Source organism: Pseudorca crassidens, unplaced genomic scaffold (assembly GCF_039906515.1).
Source record: "Pseudorca crassidens isolate mPseCra1 unplaced genomic scaffold, mPseCra1.hap1 Scaffold_72, whole genome shotgun sequence".
Taxonomy (NCBI): Eukaryota; Metazoa; Chordata; class Mammalia; order Artiodactyla; family Delphinidae; genus Pseudorca; species Pseudorca crassidens.
The window spans coordinates 475,802-487,967 of NW_027136324.1; the positions used below are offsets into that span (position 1 = coordinate 475,802).

General features: G+C 44.4%; 1 long non-coding RNA gene across 3 annotated transcripts in view; it reads left to right on the forward strand.

The window, feature by feature from the left end:
- LOC137218257 (uncharacterized) overlaps positions 1-7,731 on the forward strand; it is a 180,295-nt gene extending 172,564 nt beyond the window's left edge. For 2 of the 3 annotated variants that reach the window (XR_010940578.1, XR_010940577.1), the window contains 2 exons: positions 4,342-4,476; positions 7,267-7,731. This is a non-coding gene — a long non-coding RNA (uncharacterized lncRNA). Of the gene's footprint in view, positions 1-4,341; positions 4,477-4,687; positions 5,697-7,266 lie in introns of those variants that run through there. The other variant, XR_010940580.1, reaches the window with a different exon arrangement.
- The last annotated feature ends 4,435 nt before the right edge of the window (positions 7,732-12,166 follow it).

The following is a 12,166-nucleotide window of genomic DNA, read 5'->3' on the forward strand; positions in this document are numbered from 1 at the left end:
TTTTGTAAAATATTTTTACTGACCAGTATTTCTAAAAATATATAACTTTTCAAAGTTCCAGAATTGAGACTGTTTTAAATGTCAATTTTATTTTATGAAGTGCCAACTTTTTATTGTAGACCAGTAGTGATATTTTGTGACTATACAATGCATGAACATGTCTTTTTTTAAATGTCAGAAATTTTGTTTTGCAATTTATTCTTATTGCCTGCGTTAGAATATAGAGTTCTATGAAGAGAAAGGCGTTCTGCTATTTACAGTTTAATCATCATAACAATCCAGGTTCTGAAATGTTGGAAGTTCTCTTTAAATATTTAATAATTGAAAAGTTTATAAATGAACGAACAGGGTGATTTAGCTTATTTTTCTCCTGCATGAATCCTTTATGCTAATAATTCCTAAATGGCATTTTCCCTTTTGATCAGATGGTTGTTACAGTGTCACTCCCTTGCATGGGTGTGTGTGTGTGCACTCAGATGCACGTACACACAGTAATGTTGCAGCTAACATCATGGGTTTTTTAAAGGAATTTTTTATGATTTTTTTTCATGTGGACCATTTAAAAAGATTTTTATACAATTTGTTACAATATTGTTATCGTTTTATGTTTTGGTTTTTTGGCTGCGAGCCATGTGAAATCTTAGCTCCCCAACCAGGGATCGAACCCGCACTCCCTGCATTGGAAGTTGAAGTCTTAACCTCTGGAATGCTAGGAAAGTCCCCATGATGGGCTTTATAGGCCCTAGAATACCATTTCTCAACCCATTAGACTTCAATGGACCTCAGGGTGTAACGAATGTTTTGGCCAACAAAGAAAAAGAAATTGAACTGAAAAAGGTCCAGAACTCATCATGCAGCCTGTACGCTCTCCCTAGCTAGCCTTCTTGAAGGTTTAATTGACAAAATAGACGTTGTCTCTATGGTGATCTTTCTCCCGGAACTTTTTTTAGTACCATTTTTCTACATCAAAGAGTAAAGCTTTAAAGGTAGACTTATCAATGGCTCTGTGAGGGATCTCCATTGTGTTTACATGATTTAGTATATGCACCGCTCAATGTTCTAATACATTCTTAAAGTAGAACTCTTTTTATGTCTGCAAAGATCTTTCACCTTCTCAGTCCTGAAGATATCTATCTGTTCTTCTTGGACAAAACAAAGAAACCCTTGGTTACAAAATGCTATGTAGGGATTAAACCACCATCTGACTCTGAATTCTTGAGTTCTTCCTGTCCATGTACCCACAATTATTCACCTTTCTTTAAATATAATTAATGTATACATTGTTTTAAGTCATACGAGAAATAGTAAATGAACGTTAAGTAATAGAATTAATTGAAGCAGCAGAGGTTAATCACAAAGTATGTGTGTATTTATTCTTGAAGCCATTCATCTGGAATGCGTATACAGATATTTGGACCCTAATGTACGAGTTAACACACATCATACTATGTTTTACATTTTCAGTTAACATTCATCGTTGTTGCCTGATTGATCCCAGTCTTTGTAATTACGATTATAATTTTATAAAGTCAGAAAGTGTCTAACTGATCAACAGTGACAGAGTATTAACAGAAAATGGATTCATTCATACTTATCACAATATTTCATGATTTTGAATGACACATACCCACTCAGTAGCACTTATGTATTTGCAAATTCTGATCTACTGAAGCAGGTTTGCTTCGTTTCTTCTTACTTGATACTGAATATTGCTTTCAGCACTTCTCAAACCCCTTCACCATCTACATCTTTATACTGTATATTTAATAATAAGACAATTGCTGAAGGACTGAATTATTGACTCAATTGCATGCTAACACATTCTTTATAGACTATTTTCCCACTATGAGTTTTCTGATGAATAGCAAGTGAAAGATTTTCCACATTGTCTTTAGAATTGACATCTCCTCAGTGTGAGCACTTTCTTGTTCAGTCAGGAATGAGGAATCACTGAATAATGTCCTTCCTTCATTACACTGAGACTATTTTTTCAGTGTGAACCCTCTCATGTCTAATGACTCCATGACTAATGGAACTCTAGCATTCATTTCATCCGATTTCTTCTACAGCAGTGATTAGATGGTTTACCCCTAGAGGGCTCTCCTCGTAGTAAACCTTGGGATGTCTTCTCTACTGTGTCAGGGATGCAGTCCACTCTGAGTTCTCTGTGTATTCTGAAGCTGGAGCTCCAACTGAAGGCTCTTCCACCATGATTACAGGGCCAGGGTTTCTCTCCACATGACTTTCCTGGTGGTTTAAAAGGGATAATTTCTGGCTGAAGGCTCAGTATCCTTGATTACAGACACAGGGTTTCTACTTAGTATGAATTCGCTGGTGTTTATAAAAGTGGGAGCTCTGGGTAAAGGCTACACCACATGGATTCCAGACATAGGGTGGCTCTCCTGTGAGTTTTCTAGTGCGTATAAGCGTGAGAGCTGCGTTTAAATGCTTTTCCACATTCATTGCATTTGTAGGCTTTCTCATTAGTGTGAATTCTCCCCCATGACTAAGGTTATGGCTTTGACTAAGTGTTTTCTCACATAAATGATATTCCTTGTGGTTTCTCTACTGTGTGAATGTGCTCATGTTATTGAAGCGTTGGATGGTCACTGTAAGCTCTTCCACAGTCATTCCAAACATAGGGCTTCTCTCCCGTGTGAGGCTATTCGTGTGAATAAAAGTCAGCTCTCTCGCTGCATTACCTTTATAAGGTTCGTCTTCTCCAGTGTGAGCTGTTGGTGTATAAATGCGAGGCTTCAGCTGAATTATTTCCCACGTTCAGGACATTTGCAAGAGTTACTCCAGGTGCACTCTCTCATGTTGTCTAAGGTTGGAGGGTGACTAAAAACCTTCCACATTCTGAGATCTGCATGGTTTCCCTCTAGTATAATTAGCTTATGTTAATTCAGTGACGAATAACGGCTGAAGTCTCTTCCATTCGGGCTGAAAGTGTAACACACGTGGAGTTAAGGTTGTTGTATGTGACATGTCCTCATATTCATTGCATTCAGTGGGCTCTTCTCCAGCATGAAATCCCTGCTATTGACAAGGAAAGAGAGGCTGTTAAAAATTACTCACATAATAATCATTCAGTCATTTCTCTACATGTGACTTCTAGGCGGCTTCCTCAGTGATGGTCTTCATTGAAAATCTCCCCATGTTAGTTACATTCACAGGTAATGTTACTTTGCTGAATTCACACAGATTTTCTATCTGGTAAACCCTCACTTGTCATAGCTTTCTGATTAAGATTTAGGTCTTCTTTATGTTTCAAACACTATATCCATGAGGTATGTTTAATCAATTACCTTTTCATTGAAGCCCAGGTTAGTGTTTGACATGTAATGTCAAAAGACATGGGTCCTCAGATTGTTCCATCCTCCATTAAATTGATAGAAAATCTCCTGGCCACATGTCCAAGGACATGGAGGGCAGAGCTAGGGTTGAGTCTCTGATGTTGCTGATTTCCACATGGGGAGGAACCAAGGTGACTGAGGGCAAGGGTATCCAATGTGGTGGGGGGGCGCAACAGGGAAGGTGGGGCGCTAAAGTCCTGGAATGGGTTTTGGAGAACAAATGACGGTGCCTTTCACCAAGAATTATTAAATAAGAATATTGCGAGAGGTGTCCTTGCTGTGGAGACAGGACTCTCCAGGAGACCATGATAAGGGTTACCTGGGAATTAGTGTTAATCCTAGGAACTGAACATTAATAAACTAATAACTCTGAACAGTAAGTCGAATCAAAGTATAACACCCCATTACTTGCATTATTTTCTGCAAAATGGGGATATTATATTCTCCCTACATGCCGAGTAGCCAATGCAGCCTTGTTCTTGACCATGGGAGGAAAAAGCGTTCCTTCTGTCTGCGCATGCCTGTGGGTAAGGTGGCAGGGGTCACTCCCAGCTGAGTGGTTGGGGATTGATGCCTGATATATCTAACAATACTCTGAAAGGCTGGGTTCTCATGGCTGTTTTCTCTTTCTTCAGATTTATCTGCTTGATGTCCCAATTGTCCCTGCATAAGGATGCAGAGGAGCGCAGATGGTGGCAGAGTTCCTGATAATGAAACAACAGGTGGGAAAAAAAAATTATTTTGATTCCTGAATTGATCCATCTTTTGCCAAGTGGTCAGGTTTCTACTTTGGGTCCAGATCTCCTAAGTGCACCCAGGAAATATTAACGTCAGTTATGTTCACCACCCTTTTAGGGATATGGCAGGTCAGGAACCAATGTAGAAACACTCTCTTTCCCAACATTTACTTTCACTTGCTCCAGTCTCATTAAGGCTGTGACCTCACAGAAGACGGGAGAGGTTTTTACCTTCTCTTTTTTTAAAGGTCATCCGTTGGGCTCAGTGACCTCCTTCATCATGTTACTGGCTGCAGTGGACTTAGGAATGCGGTGAACACAGGGGATAGAGAATGACTCAGAACAGAAATCTCTACGTCAGTGGGGAGCAGGCGTTTCATCAGGTGAGTCCTGTGTTATAGGTGCTGGGGTGAATGGAGGCTTGGTGAGAGATAGCAATAAAGAATCAATTCTTTTTCCTAATTTTAAAATGTTTAACTTTCTACAGACTACTCATAAACATTTTGATAGTTTTATAAAGATACATGTAAGTTCCTTAGCAAAGTTATTCACATAACTCTGTTCCTTTGTGTTGTTAACCTTCATTCAAATTAGAAAGTTGAATGCAATGTCTGCAGATTCTTATTTTCTTAATTGTGACTGTGTATGGAGGAGAAGGGGCATAGTACATAGAACAAAGTGTAGAGCACTGGACAGCAAATGACAGTCTGGGGAGCTCCAAGACCTCACTCCCACACAGATACATCAGTAAAACAACCAGGATCTGCCTGAATGAGCTGGGATTCTAGCCCAGGGAACCCCAGAGGTGGGAACAATGGGCTTTCTGCTCCCACCATTACCAGCCCTGGTAAGTGTTCCTATTAGACCCAGGGATGTGTGTGTGTGTGTGTGTGTGTGTGTGTGTGTGTGTGCGTGTGTGTGTGCGTGTGTGTGTGTGTGTGCGTGTGCGTGTTTGTTTCTTCTTCCTGACACCCCTGGACTTGCCGAGTGTGCATCACTGTTTCATGAAAACTATGCTCATGTGGTGCTAAAGGTCTAAGACCCTCTCAGTCTTGTATCTTCCTGCATTGGATACATAAAATTTATGTAATAGGTCCAGCTGCAAATGTTCAGTTTTCTCCTTGGCTCCTACCTGCAATGGCATGGGAATGTCTTCTTTGGGAAAGCAGCTCTAGACTCATGGAGAGAAGAGCTGCACAGGTGTAGGGTGGGCAGAGATAATTGGAGCAACCAAGTGAATTGCTAAGGTCTCCTGTTAAGGAGGTAACAGGCTGGGCACTAAGGGAACCCAAGTCTTCTGAGTCAGGGTTCTGACTGCAGAATTCTCCACATTAGCGTGAGGAGCGCATCTCCTTCGCGGCAGCCTCCTGCCCAAATCTTCCCAGCCCCGCCCGCTGCTTAGGTCGCGTTGTGCCAGGCGAGCCTAACCGACAGGTAGCTCCTAGGCGGACGACCCGAGACGATCTCGAACGTTTGGGCGGTCGGAGCTGATCCCTCGCCGGCCAGCGATCAGAATCCATCACGCTGACGTACGAGCCCGTTGTCGGGAGCCACCTGGCGGCCGCTTTTATGTTGTCCCTTCCCTCCTGAGCTTTGGCGACCTTCGCGAGGGATGTGACTCGCCCGCCAGGCGCAGGCCAGAGTTCCGGAAGGCCGGCGACGCAGGCGGCGACCATCCCGGGGGTGCGGAGAGGTGGGCGCATCCTGTCTTACAGGAGATTGAATGTGGAGAGAAGTGTGCTGTGGGGCCAACACTGAACTCCCTCGAAGTTTTAGGGGGAGGTCTGCGCCGGTCGACCAGCACTCCCTGATGCCCCTTGGCCCGCCGAGACCTCCTACCCTTGTACGCGGAACCGGGAGAGGATGTCCGTGCCCGACGTCGTACTCCGTGTGGAACGATCCGTCGCTGCGTCCTCGCCGCCTTGGGGGCCCGGGTACATCCTTGTGCTGTCGAGGCGGTGGAGCTGCTCAACGGGTCCACTTCACTTTCTCCGGGCCACAGGCGAGGCGGTCACGGGGGCGGTCCTTGCAACGAGGAAGGGGCACGGGATGCGGCTCAACAGACGGGATCCACCCGCCAGATTGAACCGACGTCTACGCAGGGACCTCCCGTCCCCACTCCTTGGTCGCCTCGTCAGCGTGGCGCTTGCCTTTCCAACCTGTTCAGGTCCCCTCACCGCCGACTGTCGAGGGCAAGCGTGTAGGGCGCTCATGGAGGGGCGGCAGTTCCTCCTAGGCTTCGGTGGTCGGAAGTCGTAGTCATTTCTATTTGGGAAACAGAGACTGGCCGGGGCATCCGTGATGGTCGGGAGGAGACACGAGCCTGGCCGCGGTCCTGGGTGGGCATTGTTGTCGGGAGCTTCTCTGAAGAAGCTCTGCAGACAGTGAACGGCCTACAGACGTGCGGGCAGAGGGGAAGACCCCCCAGGACAACAAATGGGACCGATGGTGTCCTGGGTCGAGAACGGGTGTCATCGGTGTGGCGGTGCGCCTTCGCCCGTGTGCGATCTGGATACTTCCTGTTGAGGTTCACAGCAGTTGCACGTCGCTTGGCGTCTGCAGCGGCAAGGTCGACCAGATGGCCAGATTTCGGTATTGGGGCAAGAAAAAATATTGAATGAATTGAAACTCTTTTTGTTGTGAGATTCACTACAATGTGAACATTAGTGAAATAAGAAATCCTAAGATTTACAGTAAATTCACATTACTGTAATAGTTACTATCGTTTGCAGTTTTTTTCCACAAAATGTTTATCTATGAAATTTAAAATATATTTAGTACAATTTTTTGTGATACAAGTCTGCTAATGAGAAAAATGTAATTCTTTTGCAAGGGGGATGCCATTTAGCTTATTACAGGTTCCTATCATCAAAATTTCAGTTGTTAATGCTGACTTATAAGGAGATTTTGCATGGTTTACATATTTCATATTTGAAAATTCTTTTCACACAAATATGTACTACCAAATACTGAAGTTCAGGAGTGTGTGATTTTAATTGAACATATTCATTTCTTGGAAGGAACTTAAAAAATTCTGTTTGATTCTTCTATTGATATTTGCCTTTTAGTATGTCATTATATTGTACATTATATATATAGTCATATATATAGTCATTTATAATTCTGTTTGCAGTTAATTTTAAAAACATTGATTCAAGTTTCTCTATCCACAGAGTATCTGATTTCTTGTAGATGATGAAGGAGGGTTTTGGGATGCAGAATTTTCTAAATCCATCTGGAAGCCTGGGAAACTCTCCCTCCAGCCACAAGGCCCTGCCCCACACACTGCAGCAACCAGTCTGGAAAACCAGACTCCAACCTCTGCAGCAATAGGACCCAAGGGTCAGGACTTGGTCAGTGACTCACAGCTTCGAAATTTTCAGTCCTTTCCATGTAGAACCAAATGTGGGGAAGGCCAAATATGTTCCCCTAAGTAATCACGTAAGACGTCCCTCTTCCTATCAGCTTCTCTCAAGCCTCCCTGCATCACAAGCTCTCGGGAGGACATGGCTTCCTATTTTTGCCACCAGAAAGTGTCCCCACTCTTATGTGTGCCCTGAGTCTCAGCCTGATGTGAGTGGTGGTGGCTGACTCCCATGCTCTATAGACAAGTTCTGAGTAAATAGTGCTTGTTCTCATTTGTGTGTGTGTGTGTGTGTGTGTGTGTCTTTTTTCATATCTACAGAGCTTAGGATGGCAGGAAGCAAATAAAACTCATGATAATGTTTCCCATGTTATTTTAAAAATCACATTTATTAATCACCATTTTTTAAGTTGAGACATAATTCACATACCATAAAATTCACCCTTTGAAAAGTGTAGAATTTAGTGATTGATAATCTATTCACAAAATTGTGCAACCATCGGCACTAATACCAGAACATTTAATCACCTCAAAAAGAAACCCCATCCCCATTAGTCTCTTCTATTCCACCTATGCTCAGGCCGTGGCCACCACAAATGTGCTTTCTGTCTCTACGGATATGCCTATTCTCAATATTTCATGTGACTGGAATCATACAATATGTGCCCTTTATGTCTGGCTTCTTATACTGAATATCATGCTTTTGAGGCTCATGCTTTAGAATGTATCAGTATTGTACTCCTTCGTTTGGCCTAAGAATTTTTCTTTTTAAGCCATAAGGTTTTACGGACATTCACATGCCACCAGTGTTTTTGGAGGTTTTTTTTTTTTTTTTTTTTTTTTTTTTTTTTTTTTTTGTAAAATATATATTTTCAATTTTAGCCATTTAAAGTCTACAGTTGACTAACATTAAGTACTGCTTCCCTTCCTGGCCCCAACATACCCCCACTCACCTGGAGCTTCCAGTAGGCCCAGAGGACACAAGCCCAGCCATGCTGCCCTTCCTTGGAAACCCCAACGTCATCCATCATGACCATGATCCCACTATTAGTGCCCCTCACTCTAACAAAAAGAACCCCGGACATGGATAGACTCTAGTGAAGAGGGCAGCTGCCCCCAGGCAAGTTCTTGTGCTTGGGACAAGGAAGCAGTGCCCCGGGACCTGCAGTCATCCTGGGGTCACATGAGGTACAGTGCTGGTCTCCTGAGGGCATATTCTGCTGAGGTCCCTGCCACGCCCCTATGGAGGAGAACCAGTGAACACTTAGGGACATCTCTTGTCATTCTTTTCTTCCTTCCTTCCTTTCTTTCTCTTTTTCTTTTTCCACCCGGAAGAGGTAAAGCTTGACAAGAAAAAAGTAAATGACTTCCTAGACCATCCATATTTCAGGGCTACCTCATGGACCTGTCCTTATTTTCTCAATAAAAACCCTTTAAGGAACTAAGATGTGCTACCTGTTCCATGCACGCTCACCTGTGTGTCTGCCCCGCACAGTCCTCCGTCTTCCCTTCCCTCTTCCAACACCTCACTCCACTGTGGGGGCTTATACAAGGGCAAAGATTGCTGTGAGTTCCAGCATAGTGTCTGCCTCACCCCCTTCATGACTGTCTTGCTGACTCAATAGCCTTTGTTCTGGCTGCTCGGGAACCCTTGTCTGTCCTCTTCTCAGGGACACTGCTCATCGTTAGCAACACCCAACTGTATTCCCCACTGTTCAGGCCCTGGGAAATCGGCTGTCCTGACCTGGGACAGCTTTAAATATAAGAAATTGCTACCTTCCACCTCTGGTGTCAGAAGACTGGGTGTGTGGCCCAAGGCTCTCGGAGGTGTTTTGCATCCTCCCAGAATCTCCTCTCACCTCCCTAAGAAACTCTACTACAAGGACACCTCCAACCAACACCCTCCATTAGGTGCTGAGCTGTCAATATTTCCAGCCCAGAAAGACCACAGCCTGTGCTTTGCAACAGGGAAAACCCTCCCCTCTACTTCCAGTCCATCCAAGTGCCCCCACCATTCCTCAGCTTGCACAGCCCACAGACAGTTTCTGAGTCTGTATAGCAGGTGAACTCCCATAGGTGTCAGGTCCTGAGTCTCTTCCAGCTACCATGTTCCACTCAAACCTACATGATGAGTCCACGGTTCTCTGGTAGTGCAGGGGCCCCTCCCATGTGCCTCTTCTGGCACTGTTGCTGGATCTCGTTCCTCCTTAAGTCAGGGGAAAGAGGTTGGTTTCTCTGGGCCTGTGAGTGGGGAAGTGTAGGAGGAGACGAGCGGCCTAGAGTCCAGTCTATTCTGCATCCCTTGGGCCCATGACTCTGGAGGGTGGAAGCAGAGGGGGTAATGGGACAGCAAGGCTCTTGGTCTGCTTAGTGGCTCGGGATTTAGGGCACATTCAAGTGGAGGCTGAACCTAGTGGAGCATGTTGGTCAGCAAGCAATTTCTGCATGTGTAGGAACTGAACCAGTTCACCAAGCTCTCTCAAAACTAATAAACACTCTTACTTCTGGCAACAGGGGAAGGGCAGATGATGTTCCAGGAAACTCCTCTTTAACCTCCTGGGAACATTCTGACAGGGTCTTTGAATATACAACAAATGTCTGCTTTGGTTAAGAAGACATTGGTGATTTGAAGGTACATTCTGGTAATGTAGAAAACGAAAGTACTTCAAAATTAAAATCCTATTTTATGATTTAGAATCTACTGTACTTAGATGACTGATAAATTGTTTAATGAAGGCATTGGTAAAAATAAAAGCTGAGAGCTACAGAGTTGTTTTTGTTTGGTTTTGGAGTTTTTTTTGCATTACCTGGGCCTCTCACTTTTGGGGCCTCTCCGGTTGCGGAGCGCAGGCTCCGGAGGCGCAGGCTCAGCGGCCATGGCTCACGGGCCCAGCCGCTCTGCGGCATGTGGGATCTTCCCGGACCGGAGCACAAACCCGTATCCCCTGCATCGGCAGGCAGACTCTCAACCACTGCGTCCCCAGGGAAGCATGAGAGCTAAAGAGTTTTAACATTACTTTCTATTTTCATAAATTTTACATTATAGTCTAAAACTGTGGCATGCTTACCTATTTGTCCATCTATCTCTCCTTCTCCCTCTCTCCGTAGTGTTAAGATGTTCGTCACTATTTGGTAGGTGCCAATTCTTCTGCAACACGCACACTTCATTGTGTAGGAGAAGTGGTAACGTTTGTTCACAGGAGTGTAAGTGAGGAGGTGATGCGCGGGCGGGCTGGGCCACTGCAATGTGGTGAAAGAAGGACAGGCATGGTCCACGGGGGCTGGCCCCTGGACCCTAGGCTCCTGCTTTTATCCAGACATCTGGGGCGCCCTGATTCACTCTTGACCCAGTAAACAAGGAGCCTAGAATACCTCTGTGAGCAGCCCTGGCCAGGAGCCCTTCACATACTTCTCTCCATTTACATCGTGGGCATGGAGTTCTCTCAAAGATCTTCAAAGTTCTCAGTTCTTCTGATTTCTATAGTCTTCACTTTTCTTCATGCCAAGGATGTCACTAACTAAATTAGCTTCTGTATGATTAATATGAACATATAGTGTTGATATATTAAAATAATATTTGTATATCATATTTAACATTTTATTTACATTATATGTACATTTATTTATATAGTATTATTTTATTATAATAAATTAAATTAATAAATATAAATAAGCTGTTAATATGAACATATATTATACCTGCGACTCAGGATTTGCCTCCTGGGTGCTCAGCTCTTCCCACTGAGCCAGACTGTTTGCCTGAAAAAATGAAGACTTCAGGGCAAAGGGAAATGTGAGGGGGAGGTGGGCAGAGAAGACCCAACCTGCAGTCACAGTGAAGAATGAGGTGTGTTCTCAAGACCAGCTTGAAGCGCACATTCTTAGTGAGGGGAGTGGATGCAAACACTGTCGCCCGCCCCGTGCGCCCCGTCTGGAGTGGAGAGGGGAGGAAGCGTCCTCCAGGTATTTCTTCACTGGCTCCTCCCACCTGACCCCCTCTCCTCCCCAGTCTCTGCTGTGACACTTGTTTTTTGACACCTGGAGGTGAACTTAACCCTCCCCCACTGTTCTCCTCCCTCCTGTCTCTCTTTTCTTTCCCTTCATTGAGGCTCTCAGGCCTGCTATCAGGTTGGCTGGGGGCCACAGCCAGTCATAAGCACCTTCCCTGCAGCCAGTGAGCTGGCCTTGCCCATCTTCCTCCTTTTAGAGCTGTGATAACTTGGTACCTGCTGTCACTGGAGACTTTCCCTGCTGTTATTCTCCCCTCGCCAGGTGGTCGGATGTGCAGAAAACTAAAGGCGACTCTGACTTTCCCCGGGTGTGCATGGTAACACCTATTGTAGTTTGCTAAGGCTAGCCACCTAAGCACAGGCTGTGCGTTGTTTTAAGATATAGCCCAAAAATACAATAAGAAAAAAACTCCCCTGATAAGGTTGGCGTGACTAAATATATTCAGAACTTCATTGAGCCTATTCTCATACACTCAATTTACTACGGCTTTAGAGGTTTCTAATTTCTACTCAGATTTGCAAAGATTGGTCACTGGGAAATTTATCAGCTGTCACTGTATTCCAGATGGCAGAGTAAACAGGGACTAAAGGTAGAAACACCTGCAAAATACCTAATATGATCAAAATTGTCCGACTACTTTTAAAATGTTATTGATTAACCATCCAGACAAATGAGAAATGCCAGAGAAAAGTCAAATA